General features: G+C 39.5%; 1 protein-coding gene across 4 annotated transcripts in view; it reads left to right on the forward strand.

Annotated features, from left to right (window-relative positions):
* Positions 1-18,916, forward strand: part of ARHGEF28 (Rho guanine nucleotide exchange factor 28) — a 309,300-nt gene that overhangs the window by 32,552 nt on the left and 257,832 nt on the right. The window lies entirely within an intron of this gene.

Below are 18,916 nucleotides of genomic sequence, written 5' to 3' on the forward strand. Positions count from 1 at the left end.
AGGGGAGTTTGGGGGAGATTTTATCATAAAATGGTGGATGTGGTTTCATTTGCTTGTATCATTGGCATGTATTTTGGCTACAGCTGGAACCCAGACAGTCAACACGGTGGTGTGTTTTTGTGTCTAAAACCACTCTTTGGATGTACTCATCTCATTCCTTTGATGCCTTTCCAAGTGTTAGAAAAGGAAGATGCCATTTCCAGCTTAGGCTGTGCCATAGGTGGCAGAAAAGGCTTTCATGTTCCCTTTTTAGATTTCCACCTCCTCAAGGACAGGGAACCGTCCCTACTCTTCCTCCTTTTAATCTCTTATCTTCCCACTAGTGCTTTGATGAGAATAAATCAGTAAAAGGACTTGGTGGGCAGAATAAACTGCAGGCTGTGTATCTCAGTGCCTGTGTGACAGCTCTCCACGTGTGGGCATCTCAAACTTATGCCCAAAACTGAATCCCTGGTTTCCTTTCCCAAACCTGCACCACCTATGCCACTCCCCATCTCCGTTAATGGCAATTCCATCCTTAGCTCAGTCTTCAAATTTTGGAGACACCCTCTTTCTCTCACATCCCACTTCCGATTTGCCAGGAAATCCAACTGGCTTTATCTTCAGAATGTGTCCAGAATCCAGTTACTGCTCTTGCTGCCCTTGCTACCACCCTGTTCTTGCCCACCATCGTCTCTTGCCTGGATTATTGCAGTGGCCTCCAAACAAGTCCCCCACTCTGCCCTTGGTCCCTTTGTCAACCTGCAACATAGTAGTTAGAATAATACTGTTAGTATATATGTCAGATCATGTCACTCCTTAGCTTGCAGCCCTTGAATGAATCCTTTCATACTGAGAGAAACCCAAGCCCACATGATGACATATAAGGTCTTATGTGATCAGGCCCTACATTTTTCTCTGTCCCCCTTTTTTTTTTTGAGTGCATGTGTGTGATTTTACTACAGAGTATTGTAAAATAAAAACACAAACGCGACTTGGTCACAGCCTCTTAAATATAGTTATAACGTTGTCCTTCCTAGAAAGCTCCAAACCTGTCTGTGGAGCTCTAGCCTGCTCAAGGTAGAGCTTTGGAAGGAGGCAGAAGACATAAGCAGTTTTTCTAACTGCCCCCCAGTGTGTACGGAAGGTTCAGAGGACACTGAGGACACAGGAGTCTGTAAATATTTAGTCGTGGGTAATGAAGTTAATCTAGGAAGGGGTGGAGCTCTGGCAGTAGCTGGTACAGGTCCGGCTCTCCCGTCTCTTTGGGGAGATGGTGGGGCTTTTGCTATTGGTTCAGCCAATCTGATGGTTGAGGCAGGTTTGGAAATTTTCTCAACACTTACGGTAGTTGGTACAACCCTTCTGGTGGGTTTCTTGGAAATTCTTAAAGGTGGAGCTGCTTTTGTCTTTTCCTGCTGCTACTGAGGGGTCCTATAGGCATTCTGGAAGTGACTATGTCAGTCTCTGCTGATTTTACAACTTTTCCAGAGCCGGGAGAAGTCATGCTTTTAAACTCTGAAACTCTTTCAGTAGATGGTATGTGTTTTTTTGAGGATGCTGTCAGTATTTCCTCTGGTTACTGAGTATCTTCCGAAAGATGCTGAAGATAGGCTGCTGTAAGTTGAACAGGTTTTCACGAATCATTCTTTAGTTGCAACAGAGCACCAGTTTATTAAAAAAGGATGTAACTCAGGAAGAACCATGTGGAAGAGATGCAGAGGGCAAGGTATGTGGCGCTTCCGCGCTCCCTCTGAGCGTGCCGCTCTCCCAGCACCTCCACGTGTTCAGCAGCCCAGAAGCTCCTGTCCTCCTTTTTCTGTTACTCTCCGTGTTACCCACTCGGACTCCTTGCTGTTCCTTGATCACGCTCGCACTGGTCAGTGTCCCCAGCTTGCTTCACGGCTTCCCACTCTCTCCTTCCTCTGCCTGAGACTCTTAGCCCAGACATCTGCATGTGTCTCTCCTACACCTCTTTTAAGTCTTTGTTCAAATGTCGTCATCTCAATGAGGTCTTTCCTGACCAGTGTACTTAAAATTGCACCCCAGTGCCCACCCCTGCCACTCTTTCCTCCTCCTTTGCTTCATTTTTAAAATAACACATATCACTTTCAAATGTACTCTTAGAAAATTTTCTGGTTATTGTCTGTAAATTGTACTGTCAGCTTCAGAAGGGCTGGGATTTTTGTTTCTCTTGTTGAATTATATCTCCTCAGCACATGGTATCCTGTTGCCCAGTAGTTGCTCAAATGCTGTTGAATGAATATGTTGTGTTTTCAAACACAATAGTCACTCTTAACCTCCACTCCTCGTCAAAGAATATATAATGATTGGACTTAGTCTCCTAATTTTTTGGTATGTATGGAACACAGCAAAGGATGCAAGAGAATAATTTAGCTGGGGATATAAGATAAACACATGAAACAATTAGCAACAAGTGCTGGGATATAAGTGTTAGATTGTAGAAAAAATAAAAGATACAGGAGCAGTCATTGGAAACATGAGGAGAGGCAGGACCCTGGAGTTTACTGAGTACCTACTGAGTGTCAGTTCTACTCTAGGGGTTTTGTGTACTGGATTCCATTTGATCTTTACAACAGATATTGTGAGGCCAGTGAGGTAGTCCAAGGTCACAGAGTTAGTAGGTGTTTGATCCAAGATTCAAACCTTAGTGTCCCATGCTACAGAGTTAGAATATTCAGAAAGGGATTCATGGAAGTGTAAGGTGGTATAGAGTCTGGGCATGGGACCCATGGGGAGCAAATCTGGGTCAAGTGAGATTTATGTGGAGAAGTGGTGAGCGATGGGTTATGTGTGGGATGAACAACATTGCAGGATGCTCTGGAAGCCCAGTGGGGGAGTTTGTATTTGATTTGATAGGTACTAGAGGCTAAGATTTGTTCTTGACCAGAGGAGTAAAATAAGGGAAACAATGACTTTGAGTATTAAATTGAGTATTTAACCTGGTGTTAATATCCAAGATGGATTAGAAATGGGGAGAGGGGAACATGCTTCTGGTGATCACTTAACAGACTCTTGGAATATTGCTGGGAGGTTGGGGGAGGTGATGGGAATGGGGTGCCAGTTTAGTAGAGAGAATGAAGAGGGGATGATGGGGAGAGACTCCAAGTAATTACTACATGGTACATGAGTGAGTGTGGAAGTGAAGGAGGAAGAGAAATGAACGTTCTAGGGTTATAAATCTGAGTGGCTTTTATTACCTTTAGCAAAATGGGCAGTGTAGTTAATGTGTACCAGTTTGGGCCTGATAATATTGAATAGTTCTTGAAGCAATGATATTAGGGAAATAATCAAAGAAACAGTTCTCCTCTTAGAGAAGAGAAAACATAGAGGATGGAGAAGGGTTGATGAGATAAGATAAGATAAGATAATCTAGTCATCAAAGATTGTGGGAAAAGGCATTAGCCTAGTTCTGTGAAGTTTCAGAGGTCAGTTTAGAACTGATGGGTGAAAATTAGGGGGAGGCAGATTTTGCCTTAAAATAAGGAACTGTAGTACCAACACTGGGAAAGTTACCAATAGTAGCTGCTTTGATCTTCACAGCTCTGCAAAGTAGACGCTATCACCCCATTCTTACAGGTAAGGAAACAGGCCTTGGAGCACACTGCTTAAAAAGTGCAGAGCCAAGGTGTTTTGGTGTTTTATTTATTTTCCTTTTGTGATTGAATTTTTTTTAATTTAAAAGATTAAAATTAAATATTTAAAATGTAAAACAAGTTATTAAATACAAATAAATTATTTTAAATATAAAAAAATTTACATTGTAAATTTAAATATTTTTATTTAAAAAAGACATGGTATCACCAGCAAAATAATAGAGATTTTTAAAAGACCTTTCCATCACTCCCAGCAATTTCTCATTGTAAGAGAACCAATATATAGTTTACATATTTTTCTACACTTTTCTCTGATCGTACAAAATGCAGTGTATATTATTCTCCATTATAAATCATTTTAATATCACACCTAGACATGATTCTGCAAAGTTCTTTTTAAAGATCTCTCTGTGTTCTGTACTTTCACTATGATGTATCTAGATAGAGATTTGTTGGAGCTCAATATATTTTCAGCATCTGAGAATTGTATCAATTAATAAGAATTCTCCAAAATTATCTCTTCACATATTCTGTTGTCCCTTTAATCTCAGTCTGGAACTCCTGTAAAAAGTATGTGGACCTTTTCATACTATATTTCATGTTTCTTAACACCTTTCATATCCTTCCCCTTCTCTAGCTTTTTACTATATTCTGGGTAATCTCTTAAATTTCAAATTCTAGTTTACTGATTACCTTTTCATTTTTCTTTCTTTGTTATTTAACCTGTCCAATGAAGTTTCAGACATTATACCTTTTTATTTTCAGAAGTTTTATTTGGTTCTTTGTCAAGTCAGCCTGGTGTTTTAGGATAGTGTCCTGTTCCTGTCTCATGCTTTCAGTTATTTTTTTCAACATCTTATTTAAATATGCTTCTATTTTAGAATATTTGGTTAGTGTATTTGAAGTTCGGAGGGTCTGATTTTGCTGTTTGTACTGTCTTTCTTGTGATGCATAGCTGCATAGAGTGTTTAATGATTTGGAATTGTGGGCCTATGACAAATGAGACTCTAACTTTGGGAGTTTCGTAAATCTGAGTTAACTCCAAATGCAGCATTACCAGCCTGGGACTATTTTGTGTATGTTAATCTTTCAGTTGAAGATTTCCAGGGAACGCTTTCCCCCCCACTTCAAAAGCTTAGGCCGAGACAAAGTTCCTTGCCTTTTCCTTTTACTAGTGGTCATACTTTTCTATTTGACTAAAGGTAGAGCCCTCTGGGTACTGCTTTATTCAGGAGATGGATCCATGACTTTGTCTCTTGCCCTCAAAGGCCATTTAAACTCGATCTTCTGGGCTGAGACCAGCCAAACTCTTCAGGGCAAAGATTCTCAGTAGGTCATCACTGTATTTCTCAGTGAGTCTTAATTTTGTGACTTTTGGAGAGCTCCCTTGTTTTCTTGGGAGAGTTCAAACTATGCATTTGAAGTAATTCTTAAATAGTCTAACTAATGCTTTGAGCAATAGAGGTGTCAGGTTATTTAACCCATCATATTGGCAGAAAGAAAGTCTGTTTTCTTAAACACTTAAAGGAACAAGTCCTTGTCAACTCATCTTACAAATTTACCCAGCCCATTCCTGGTAGGATTGGTGCCTTTTCTCTGTTCTCTGCTAGCAACCAGTGCTTTTCTTTATTCTAATGTTAATTACATGGCATTGGCTGTTTTATTGTATGCTTCCTGCAATAGGCTAGGAGTTCCTGAGGGCAGACCCTGGACTTCTGTGGGTGCAAAGTCCCTCAGCTAATGGGAACAAATGGGACCCAGAACACATAAGGGGAGATGGATGAGGGAATTGGAGGCAGAGCCAGAAAGAAAGAGCCCTAATGGCCTAATATGTGACCAATTGATGAAAAGTATTGGTTTCAAAATAGGGAATGAAGTCTTTGTTCAGAGTGAGGTGGCATCTTAAGGATGGAGGAAAAAAGGAAAGAACCATAGTCGTTCTTTCTAAAAATGTAATGTAGTTAGAAAGGGGAAATGAATTGGTAGAGCATAACTTGGCATGAGCTCATTTCAGAGGTGGGTAATGGATGTGGTCTGGAATTGATGTTATAGACTGTCTATCAATAAATCACTCACTCACTGTAATTAAGTTTACTAGGTACATTCCACACCTGGGACATTTTGTATGGTATCTGTGAATGCTCATCTAAAATGAGGTTTCCCCACAAATATGTAATCTAAATTTATAGGCCACACACCTAGACAGATCTGTGTTGCGTGTGGGCGCATACACATGCACTGAGTCAGGGAATGGCATATTTTCTGTAATTTGGCTCATAGACCTGCTTGCTCCAAACTGTGTGCCTTGCTTTCCTTCTGTGTTCCTGTCTTTGAGTCAGTGTTTTTGAATGAAGGCATGATTTGTTGGTAGGAAGATCAAGACTTTATACCCATGACTATCCATTACCCTATTAACCTGGATTATATCACTCGGTTAGTTAGCTCTCACCTACTAGAAGATAGGAATGCAAAGAACTAGGAGATAAAAGGTAAAAGTTTGTGTGTACCTGTATGTGTGTATGTTGCGAGTGGGGTTAACGATGAACTAAATTTAGTCACGTTGTTGAGAAGACCTAAGGTGATGAGAGGTATCTATTAAGTGTGACCATGTATTTGGCATTGCTATTATGAAATACCTTTATTTCTCACAGTTCTGGAGGCTAGAAGTCCAAGATCAGGTGCCAGCGTGGTTGGGTGAGGCCCCTCTTCTGGGTCACAGACTTCTTGTTGTGTCCTCACATGGCAGGAGGGGCTGCGGAGCTCTGTGGAGTCATCTTTATAAGGGTACTAATTCCATTCATGGGGACTCCAACCTGATGACCTAAGAACCTCCCAAAGGCCCTGTCTCCTAATGCCATTATCCTGGGGGTGAGCTTTTCAACATTTGAATTTGTGGGGGGAGACACAAACACTCAGGCATGCACATACCACACCTGTGTATTCTGTTGGTGCAAATGTTAGTTTTTCAGATTGCATTTTTTTCCTAGAACAGGTAGAGAGTAGTTCAGTTCATGGCATGTGAAGATCTGCCTTGATGTGGCATTTACTGCTTCAGGTTCTGCAAAGTGTAGCATTTAGTTCCTAGTTCCTTTGTAATAGTACAGTTTTTAAGAATAATGAGCTCAGTGTTGCTTTAGGAAACACACTGTTATGCGAGAGCCATGGAAAACATGATCTGAAAAGGGACTTGAGTAAATAGTAAGAGGGAAAGGGCCCAAGTTCTACCTGCCTCACAGCAGGCATTGCAGTTTTTGGAGCACATCCAATCTTAAGAGCCACCCACTTGTCCAAGATCAGATTGATACAAAGACAGAGCCTTATTCTTTGGTCTCTCTTGGTGAGGACTGTCAACAAGGAACTTACATGCCATGAAACAGAACCATTCACTCCAATGGAAAATATGCAGATTTAGAAACTAAATTCTTTTTACTCTCTTTTTGAAAAATTGAAGTAAGATTAGTATTCTGTTTTCATTTTTAACTGAAAATCAATATTAATATACAATTTATGAGTTGGGTAGTTAAATTATAATTTAAATGAAAATATTTAGGAATTTTAATGGTAGATCTGAAAAGAAATTATATGCTAATTTCCTGGGGGATTACATCAAGGGTAGTATTATGTAGTGAACTGGTATGACTTTCTCGAATACAGGAACTCTCCCATGAGGGATCCCCTTTCTGGAGGAGACTTGAGGTTGGCTAACCTCTCTTTTGAGGAAAAGGCACACCTAAGCCATCAGAAGCAAAATTAAAATCTGTTCAAATTTCAAAGAAGAACATGGCACAGTTCTTCAGGATGCAGGACTGTCCCCGTTATGTGACATTTAACATCCTTGGCCACTAGGCACCAAGTGCCAAGATCTGTTCTCCCCAGCACTTTCGACATTCTCATTTCTTTCCCTTGTCCTGGTAAGCATGCACAGGTCCCCGCTAACAAAAAGACCAAAATAAAACAAAAGTCCCCTTCATTTTCCTCTCCATTGCCCTGGAAGTGATACCCAGTAACTTTCTAATTTCCAGAGACCATGGCGCCTTCTGAGTCCTCATTCTCCTTGACCTCGCTGCAGTCCCTCGTGAGCTCTAAGCAATTATGTATTATTATCAAATTATTATTTAAGCTCTTGAATTGTTGCTGAACTGTTCATGTGGTTGGACTTGTCTCTCTATAAATGTTTTGAGGGCAGGATCTTATACTTCTCTGTGCCCTTAGTAATATTCAGGACAATGTATTTGGTGTTTATTTTGTTAGCTGAATATTTATTTCTAACTCATTGCACTGTTTTAATATTTATCCTGTAGGAAAGTTCTTTTCTGTTTTAATCTTGAATCCCAAGTGCTGAATTTCACGTCTTTATTGTATATGTGATAGAAATTTGTAGTTATTATTCTTAGCATATGTAGGTCACATTTGTTCGGATCACTGGAGCCCAGGGGTATATCTGGATCTCAGTCACAGTAACAGTATAGTTTTTGACTTGGCTTTCACCAGTGAAAACATTTGAATACCAGTTCTCACTCTGTTCCTCCTTTCTGAGACACAGGTCAAGATCCCTCTTCCCAGAAGAGTCTTTTCTGACAACTTCAGCCACAAAGTTCTCTCATTTTCCTAAACTCTTGAAGCATCTACTGTTTAACAAGATTTTCTCCACTCCTTACCTCCTGGTTACTGCTCCACTGCCCTCATTAGGCTGCTCCTTCCAACATGGCTGTGGCCAAGCAGGCCAGCAGCCTCTCAAATCATGGCTTCAGTGGGTCCTTCTCAGTTCTTATCTTGCTTTGCGTCATTTACCCACAGGGTTTGCTGCCTTGTTCATTTCTCTTGGATTTTGTCACATTCTAAATTTCTAACATAGCAATAGTTAGATAGTTGGGAGTGTGGGATCTGGAACCAGACTGCTTGGGTTTGAATCCTGGTTCTACCACTTAGTAGTTGTGTGCCTTTGGGCAACCTGCTTAACCTCTCTATGCCTCACTTTTCCCATTTGTAAAATGGGGACAGTAGCAGGAGGTACTCTATAGGGTTGTGAGGATTAGATGAACATTGTCTAGCACAATAAATAGTGCTCAGTAAATCTCAGCCCTGATTATTTCTCTATTTCTCAATGCCTTTTGTGAGCCCCTCTTCCTCTACCTTTCTCTTGGAGTTCTCCAAGGTTCTGTTCTAAGCCCTTTTTGAATTTGTGTGTATCCACTTCCTTGATCCATCCCATTTACTCCCAATGACTTTAACTACTGTTCTATATTATCAAACTCTTTCTCTCCAGCCCAGACCTCTTTCTTGAACTCCAGATCCCTGCTTTTGACCTGTCTTGGACACCAGTCCTCACATCTCAAACTCATTATGGCCAGTACTCATTTTTTTCCTCCGAGTCATTCATCTGCTTTTCCTTTCACTTTCCCCATCTTGGTCAATGGCATTGTCTATCTCATTTCCCAAACCAGGAACCAAGGAATCACCCTAGATTCCTCCTGATCCTTATGCCCTACATCTAGTTAAGCATCAAGGCCTTTCCATTTTGTTCTTTAATCTCTTAAATTTGCCCACCCTACTACATTGCTTTGAATCAGGCTCTCAATGTCTTTCACCTGAACAATAGCAGTGGTCTCTTACCTGGTTTCCCTGACTTTGGTCTCTCTCTCTCTTTCCAATCCATCTACCACCTGTGTCACAGCGATCTCTTTAAAACACAATTTGGATCACACCCCTCTCTTGCTTAAAGCCACTCACTGGCTTGAAGTTCATGTTACTTAGGATGACATAACATTTGGGGCTCAGAAAAAGTTTTCATCCTTCTCTCCCACCGCTACCCTACACACACTTTCAGTAGCCCTGGAGGTGCTACTGAATAACCTCTTCTTTTATGCTTCCATGTAGTTGTACCTATTTCTTCTGCTTGAAATGTCCTCCCATTTCATGGTCTACCTGGTGAACATCTATTATCTGTCTCAGTGATTTTCAGCAAGCCTCGCTATTGGCATTTGGGGTGGGACAGTTCTTTGTGCAGGGCTGATCCAGTATTCTAGGACACTCAGTACCCATGGTTCCTGTTGCTGAATGCCAGTAGCAGCTCCCTTCCCTCTTCTGCTCTTCTCCTACCCCACCAACCCAGTCAGGTAGGAAACCAGACATGCTCTGCCCTCATTTCCAAATGCCTTTCTGGGTAGGAATGCCCCTAGTTAAAAGCCGTAGTATGTATTCTTTAAGACTTAGCTTAAACCTCATTTCCTTGGGGAACCATGCCCGATACCTCACCTGCTGACTGATTTGAGTATTTCTGCTTCCCTGTGTTCACAGAATCCCACACATATTTTACCATTTACAATTACCATTGTTTTCCTTTTTCTCACTGGGCTGGCATTTCCTCTAGGACAGAATTCATCCTTGCATCCTCAGTGCCTAGGATATGATAGATACTCAATAAATATTTGTAGCGTAAGTGAATGTTTATGTTATCCTTGGTATTTAGTTGTCTGTCCTCTAGCTTATTTGCCTATTTCATATCGGTATGCCCTTTTCAAATAGACTGATAGACACTTGAAGGGAGACATTTATACTTTTTTTTTAACTGAGTGCTAAGCATATAGGAAGTTCTGAGTAAATATGCTAAACTAAATGAAACATTTAGAGACTAGCTATATTTCTAAGGTTAAACCTCATTTCTTTTAATTGTTAAGGTCATATTTCTAAACATTAAAGCATCATTCTAGAATTTCTCCAGGTTTTACACATTTGTCCACTAGTTTTATAGTCTAGAATTGGGTGCCCTAGTCTAGCTCTTCTGGTTTAAGAATGTCTTAATTTTTATGGGTGGTGGGCAGAGAGTACCTTTTTGTTCCTGCAAAGACCGTATAAAGCCTAGTTGGGAACGGCGGGGTGGAGGAGGGTGGCTCATAGCCGCAGTTTGCTGCCTGAAATACAGATGGAAGCCATGGGGGAGGTGGTGGCTGCCACCGCCGGTTAGATGTGTTAACTCCTCTGTAGAAATACTTCTTAGTATCAGGAGAATTTTCCATGTACCTATTCCCCCAGCTACTCTCTTCTGCCTCTACTTTCTTCTCTCTCCAGTCTGTTCAGCAGTCTTTGGGTCAGCCTCATGGCAAGGCAACCTTAGGTAGGTTATTGCCTCACTTCAAACACCTCTTTGGCCTCACATTGCCTCTAGAAGGGATTTTCAACCAGAAGTATGTGATTTTTTAATCTTGGATCTCACAACCTTAAATTTTCCACAACCTTAAATTGTGGAGCCCACGACTCCACAAAAGAGAACCAGTTTCTTGACTTAGCAGTTACTTTGTTTTTGCCTATAAATAGTATTTCCTACTTTTTTCCCTCATGTTTCTTCTCTAACACAGTTCTGAATTTCTTTTGACATTTTAAAGTTTCAAATTTATTCCTAAGGATAAAGCCTTGCTGCCACACAAAATAATCAAAACATGTCATAAGCTGAGAAAGAAATTCTAAAACTATTTTAAGCAATGGCAATATTATTGGAAAATGTGGGCCGGGGGTGGGGGGATGGCCACCACCAGAGAGAAAATTGATTAGCATACATAAATTTTAGCATGACTTTTCAAATTGACAATTTTATTGAGATAATTGTACAGTCACATTCAGTTGTAAGAAACAGTATAGAGAAACTTTATATTCTCTACCCAATGGTAACATTTTGTAAAACTGTTATAATAAGCTCAATTAGTATGGACAGTGATACAATGTACCCATCTTATTCAGGTTTTCCAGTTTTACTTATATTCACTAGTACGTGTGATCTTAAATTTCTGTACCATTTTTGTCACGTGTGTAGGTTCATGCGTTCACCACTAGAGTCAAGATACTGAACAGTTCTGAAACCACTAGGATCCCTCATGTTGCCCTTTTATAGTCACGACTGCCTTCCCTCCTCACCTCTCCCAATACTGTTTCTCACCCCTGACAACCACTAATCTGTTGTCCATTAATTTTTCTCATTTAAAAAATATTATTATGTAAGTGGGTTTATAGTCTGTAACCTTTTGGGACTGGCTCTCATCACTCAGCATAATTTCCTGAAGATTGATCCATGTTGAATAAATAGTTTGCTCCTTTTAATTGCTGAGTAGTATATCTTGCTGAGTTATGTATGTACATATGTAAGCGTGCACAAAGACAACAGAGTTTAACCATACACCTACTGAAGACATCTGGGCTGATTCTAGTTTTTGGCTGTTATAAGTAAGACTATGAACAATCGTGTCCAGGTTTTTGTGTGAACATAAACTTTTATTTCTCGGGGGGGAAAATACCCATTAGTGGAACTGCTGGTGGCACTGTGTGTTTAGTTTTTAAGAGACTGCCCAGCTGTTCTCCAGAGTGACTATATTATTTTGCATTTTCACCAGCAATGTATAAATGATTCAGTTTCTCCACATCCTTTCCAAGATTTGGTGATGCCACTATTTTTATCATCAATGATAGGGGCACTATTTTATATATTTTATATTTTATATATTTTAATATCCCTCCCATGACAACCTGCATAGTGTTGTGCACACAGTGACAGTGAGTTGACTTTGACATGATGGAGGAACTTTATAGATCTGTTGCTGATGAGGACATTGATGCCCTGATAGGATGTAACTTGCCCAAGATACTTGAGTGATTGAGCTTTGCACTCACTATGAAGGATACACTAAACGGATTAATAGCATAAGTGAGATGGTACGCGTATGTTCAATTGACTTATAGAAAGCTTTTAAGGGCTTAATCACTTTGTGTGCAAATACATCCTGTGAAATACCAGCAAGTGTGACTGGTTTGGCGGAACATTGTGTTAGCAGCTAGCTCCCGCTCCTCTTTGTACTTTGCAAATGTCCTCTAATTTAGGCTGTACTATTTCAGACTGACTGGCTCCCCTTCTTCCTCCCCACCCCCAGTAGTTTGAATTAATGAGATCCCATTGAATGGTTATTGTGTTGCTTGCTTTCTAATCTTCAGACATCTCCCCACACTGAGTTCACCAAATAATTCTACTCTTTCACTTAAAGCTGCTTAGACCTGCATAACTCAGGTAGATAACTACAGTCTGAAGCAGGTCTGTAGACACCATTGTGTATTAAACAGTAGGTTTATTTCTAAAATGCTTTCTTCTTGCCCATCCATTGTGCTGCCATTGAAGGTTTTTACTTAGACTTGGCCTTACCTCCCATTTAACTGTTCTTTCCTCCTCCTGTTAGTATAACAGTTGTGAAATACAATTAAAATTCTACACTCCTAGGTTCACAAAGGAGCTGTGAATTAACATTTCCCTCTAAGTGCAGAAGGTTTCAAACTGAGGTAGCAATTGAATTACCCCAATAGTAATTGCTCTCTGCCCTTTGAATTTTCAAACTGTAGGGGGAATGTTTGGTTCTATAAAGTCAAATAAAATTCTTTGGAGCTTGACAGTATTATACTGATGTGGTACAGTGCTCTTCAGAATTCCTGATGCCTGAGGATTCCTTGGGGCTGCCAGGATGAGGCTGAGCTGGATAGGCCTCTTTTAGACCATCTTTACCCCAATTACTCCTGAATCATTTTGATCAGTCTAATATGTAGAGGTTCTGAATGATTAAATAAAGATTCAAATGTTTTAAAAAATCCTTTGCGTATGCTTAATGTACAATGATAATAAAAATAGTTACAGCTAGCATTTATTGAGTGCTTATGATAGGCCGTTAAGTGTTTTCTCTTTTTTTCTCTATCAAATCTCTTAATCTTCCCAACAATCTTAGGGGGTAGGTACTGTTACTAGTTCTACTTGACACATTGGAAACTGGCCCAGGGAGGTAAATAACAGACCCAAAGTCACACAGTTAGAACAGGGTATAACTGGTGTTCAAACGCAGCCTGTTCTTGAGTCTGTACTCCTAGCTGTGAGGCTTTTGCAGCCTTTTAGCCCAGCAAATTGCTGTCTTTCAGACCATGGTAATGTTACAGAAGGACTCTGCTGAGGCCAAGGAGAGCATGGGCTCTGGGCTCAGACAGGTTGGATCCACATGCCTCGGCCATGTCTAGCCTCTCGGCCTCATCCTCAACCAAGTGGCACAACTTTGCTGAGCTTTTCTTTGCTCTTGTGAAGTGGAGACAGGGGGGCTGGAGGTCCTCCTCTCTGAAGAGAGCAAGTATCAGGAAAGCCCTTTAAAGTGAAGCTTCTTAAAGTGGGGACCACAATTCAGAGGTAACAGGGGTGGAGAAAAAATTTGCCTGGGGTTCTAGTTTTTGAAAATGAAATTAAAATTATGAAAATATTTTTAAAATGTAAAGTTTATTCCTTTGGCTGAAAGGCAGCAGAGCATCATGGCTAGAATTACAGGCTCTGGAGTGGCTGCTCGAATACCAGCCCAGCCTTGTTCAGTGTGACCTAATGCATGCTGAGTTTTTAACTCTGCTAACTCTTAGAATGAACATAAGGTGAATCATGTGTGTGTGAGAGATTAGAGGAGGTTGTGACTTTTCTTCTGACACGACTGATAGCACAGTAGGACATCCATGTTATCACGTTTGATTTTCAGAGCATTATTATGGGGCTCATGTTTATTAGAAATACCCAAGCATGTCTCCCATTTTCTCCTAGGGTGGGGAGAAGGTGCTGTTATTCATTTAATGTTGAAGTTACTATCTTTAAGCCTTTATCTCATTATGATTATTTCTTCTTACTTGTTAATGGATCTCTGTCACATTCTCATTGATAGTTTTGTATATGACTTGAAGTTCTGCAGTACTCAAATTCTTTTCTCAATTTTATTTAACCTTATTTCATGCTTAAAAAAGATTTCCAGTTTTATTTTGAGTTGATTTGTATTTAGCTATAATATTTGGTAACCATACCAAGCCCTGAACAAACAAGTACAAAAAAATTTTTTTTGATGTTCAAGATAAAATGGCTAGAGAGTAGATGCCAGCATTGGGTGGGGTGAAGAATGAACAACGGAGGTTTTTGCTTGTAATTCTATAAGTGGTCAGTTCATTTAAGTATTTTTGTTTAGGTAACTTGCTCCTCAGTTAACCTTGTAACTGGAGGCACTTGTAAATGAAGATTTAGGTAACTAGGACTTCCACATTTTTCTCAATGCTACCATGAGGATTCTTTGAGATGATGTTTGTGAAATACTCAGCGCAGTGCCTGACACACCATTAGCCTTCAAAATGGAGTTATTTATAATACGGACAAATATTTGAACATTATCTGTTAATAAGTTGTACGAGAGGCATACATGCCAATGACTTTTAGCACGTTGAATGACAAAATTAGTCATGGGTTTTATATTGAATCAGTCTTAGAATATTTCATTTAGATGCAAAAACATGAGAAACCCAGAACTTCAAAGAACTGATTTTTTTCTGTATTAGTTAAATGTTATGTTTTAAATTTAAAATATTCTTTTCACCTGTTGAAAATAGTTTAATATTTTTCTTTAGTGTTAACTAGCAACCAGAGATATTGGAATAGTATGTATGCTTCATAAAATATCTAAAATATTGAATCTTTTATGTCTTGATGATCTTTTCATAAGATTTTTTTTCCCCTTTTGGGAGCAAACTTAGAATCTCTGTACTAAAACCCCAAATTATTCCATGGAGTCTGCCAGCAAGACTAGAAATGTATTGGCTCTTTACTTTCCCAATAAACATTTTCAAAAATACAGTACAATAAAAAAGGACTTGAGTCTCAATTTTTGAAATTGCAGGTGGAGAACTCAAGCTTTAGGAAGTGGAGTGTAGCGCATGCTACTTCACTTATATAGTGAAAAGCTACAGCATGTGAAGAACGTAGGCAATTGTGACTTGCTTATTTAGCAAACACAAATTTTTTATCATTAAACTTGATGTAAAAGGAGGCATGGCCATATTTAGCCATGCAGCTCAGCAAGTGAGCACAGAACTTACTGCTCTTTGCTATAAAAGAGGAATTAATTACAGGAAAGTGAGAATATAGTTTTTAATATCTATTCTGGTTTGAAGTTTTATTTGAGGATATAATATATTGGCAGCAAACTATGTTCTCTACAACTTAAGTAGGAAATCCTGATGGGGTTTTAAAAGTGTTGGAACAGAGGTTGAGAACTGGGGGGACTTTAGTTTTTAGTTTATTTTTTCAAGGAGTGAAAAGTAGTTTCTCTGAAAAACAAAATAACTGCTGCTCAGAATGGCTCTTAAATTTCTTTACTGAAAAGTGGTAAAAGGTAGAGTAGGCAGGAATAATAAAATATGAGTTGTTAAATATCAGGTGAAATACAAACAGTATGTTGTTTAGCCCTTGATGTTTTGCCTTTTGCCTGAGATGATTATAATTCAAATTTGAGGCAGGCATTTGATGGCGTCGGTGGAGAACCTGGATTCTTCACAAAGCTGTGCGAGGTTGGATTCTGCGCTCCAGTTCAGGTCATGAGGGCCTTTTCACTGTATAAATACAGAACTCCAGAGGCGCTGGTGATCACCCCACACTCCACTGGTCGTGCCTTTGTCTGCTGAGCCTGGAGGAAAACTATTGGGAAAAGTAGCCTAACAAGTAGGGGAAAAGGCTTACTTTATAGAGTGGAGCTTCAAAATGTTGACGTGTATATACCCTTAAGTATAATATGTTAACATGTATCCCTTACTTAATGTATTTATTAATAAAACATATTACTGTAACAGTGTATATTCTAAAACATATCTGAAATCTACAAAGCTATAAGGATTAAACATTATAGTAAGATTTTTTTTTTATTAATAGCCCTTTTTGCACTCACTAAAAACATTGACATGTAATACATGCCAGTGAGAGTAATATGATGAAAATGTGTCATTCTTTTGAAAACCTTTGCTTAATAATTTTAATGCTGTGTTCAGTTCAGCTTGAATGTCTGGTTCCAAGTACTGTTTACTTTGAAATTGATTTTGAAGTGTCATAGCTGAAAAAGATACCATATTATGATAAATAGATTCTAATTGAAGAAGTGAGTGCTGGCTGTACTTGTACATAAAGGGATTTATATTTTAACCCCATCCAACAATTGTACAAGAGTTTAAATGTGGCTAATAAATTCCCATCTTCCATGATGTCAATCATTCCTCCTGCAAATTAATCAGAAGTTGTTGCATTTAAAGAATATAAAACCCATGAAACATTTGGAAAGGTTAAAAAAAATAGATTAGAAAGCTTTTTCCAAAAATTTAAAGCATGCATGTATGAGGGCTTTTGTAGGTGGCAAACTTTAAATAATTTTTGCAACGAAATCACAAAATGGAAAGGTGCAAATACTTTTTCAAAATGTTTTTACAGTGGTATATACTGTCTATAACCTGAGTTTCTTTTCAGATGCATTTTCTTTTTCACTTATTAAAATATCACCCCTTTCTTGAAGGCATAGGCTATTTATTTGAAAACTATTTTTATTTATTTATTTATTTATTTATGGCTGTGTTGGGTCTTCGTTTCTGTGCGAGGGCTTTCTCTAGTTGTGGCAAGCGGGGGCCACTCTTCATCGCGGTGCGCGGGCCTCTCACTGTCGCGGCCTCTCTTGTTGCGGAGCACAGGCTCCAGACGCGCAGGCTCAGTAATTGTGGCTCACGGGCCCAGTCGCTCCGCGGCATGTGGGATCCTCCCAGACCAGGGGTCGAGCCCGTGTCCCCTGCATTGGCAGGCAGATTCTCAACCACTGCGCCACCAGGGAAGCCCTGAAAACTATTTTTAAAAGATCTGCTATAAACAGCCAGTTTTCATCTCAGAAATCCCAGCAAATATGGAACACTTCTATTTTTGTTAGAAAATTAGGTAGTACATGTTTGGCAACTTTTTAAAGTACTTTGCTGCGATATAACCAACACACCTTAATGTGGTAAAGATTTTTATGGTCATTTCCCGTCTTGTTACAGCAATTGTAAAGATTTGACCATGTTTGAAGGTCTTATTTCTATAAAGTTAACCACACTGACATTCTGTGGAACTGTGTGCTTTTGGCTTCAAGTTCTTCTTTGCAGTATCTCACCCATGAATGACACAGTGAATGAATTTTGTGTATGTGCTTTTTAAACTTCTTATCTGAGAAGCTACCCTATCAGTGGTTGTACTGGAACAATTTTCCTGTAGATCATTACTTATTAAAGAAGTAATTCACTCTTCAGAATGTCTTCATATTCTCACCAAAAGTGGTTTTTTTTTTTTTTTTAGTGTATTTTATCAGACAATAATCTAATACCATCTGTACTTTCTTCTAAGTGTGTGGCAAGCCTCCCACACAGCTTAATATGTCCTAACATGCTTCTTAAAATACTAAGTTTTGAAAGTTTTGCTCATAAAGGAAAGCATTTTCGTTTTTGTTTTTTTTTTTACTTTGTGGATTTCAGCCTTTTTTCTTAGCACTGCATTTGCTATAGAATACATTCATTTCTTTTGCTATTAGGTAGAAATCTTAAAAGGATCTTCTAATTTTATTATCAAGTTTGCCGAAATTTTGTAAAGGATTGGAATTATGTATGGCATAGTTGAAAAAAATGGCTACTGTCTTGAGACACAGTGTACATTTACTGTGAGGGTCATGGTACATGTGCTGGTGTATATACGTTCATATTTTAAATGCCTTCTTGATAATTTTGAATTTTGAGGGGCTCTACTCAGCGCTCTTGGATTGGTCATAATTTTTATTTCATAGTGTAGCTGATGAACAATTGATACTGGGATTGGGAGTCTCAGGTTTGTCATTCTTGTGGTTAGTATTATCTTGAATTTGAACTTTCTTTCTTGGACTCCTTAAGCCATTCATCCAGTTTGTGAGGTTAGTTTCATTACAAATTGATGATGATACCCATAAGCCCATTTACGTGGGTCTACATGAACTGCCACAGGGCACAAAGTGTTGAAAATGTGGGCCGAGGAGGGCTCTGCTGTCAACCCCTTGGCCTCGTGTGACCTTCGGTCTTCTCTCAGGATGACTCATGGAATGTGACTTGTGACCTAGGAGGGTGCCAGTGTCCTCATGTATATGAACTATTAGTAAAACTTGAGCTAAATGATTTTTCAAAAAGTAAATTAAAATAGAATTCTTTATGTTTTTCCTCCAGGTCAAGTGTGACCTCTGGGGGTTACTGTACTCAGAGTCACGATTCAGGTTGCTATGTGTCTGCCTTCTTAAGAGACATCCCCAAAGTCCTGCAGCTGGCTGTGGCCTGGGGACCAGAGCCAGGCTTGGCCTGGTGAGCAGAACCCTGTCCCAGAGGACGCAGGTGGGTGGGCGGAGAGGGGAAAGGTGATGGGGGCCGTGAGTCTCCTTGTCTGCCCTACTCAGAGTTCTCATGCAGCCCACTCTTCACTTTCTTCC

Source organism: Balaenoptera musculus, chromosome 3 (assembly GCF_009873245.2).
Source record: "Balaenoptera musculus isolate JJ_BM4_2016_0621 chromosome 3, mBalMus1.pri.v3, whole genome shotgun sequence".
In the NCBI taxonomy this organism is placed as follows: domain Eukaryota; kingdom Metazoa; phylum Chordata; class Mammalia; order Artiodactyla; family Balaenopteridae; genus Balaenoptera; species Balaenoptera musculus.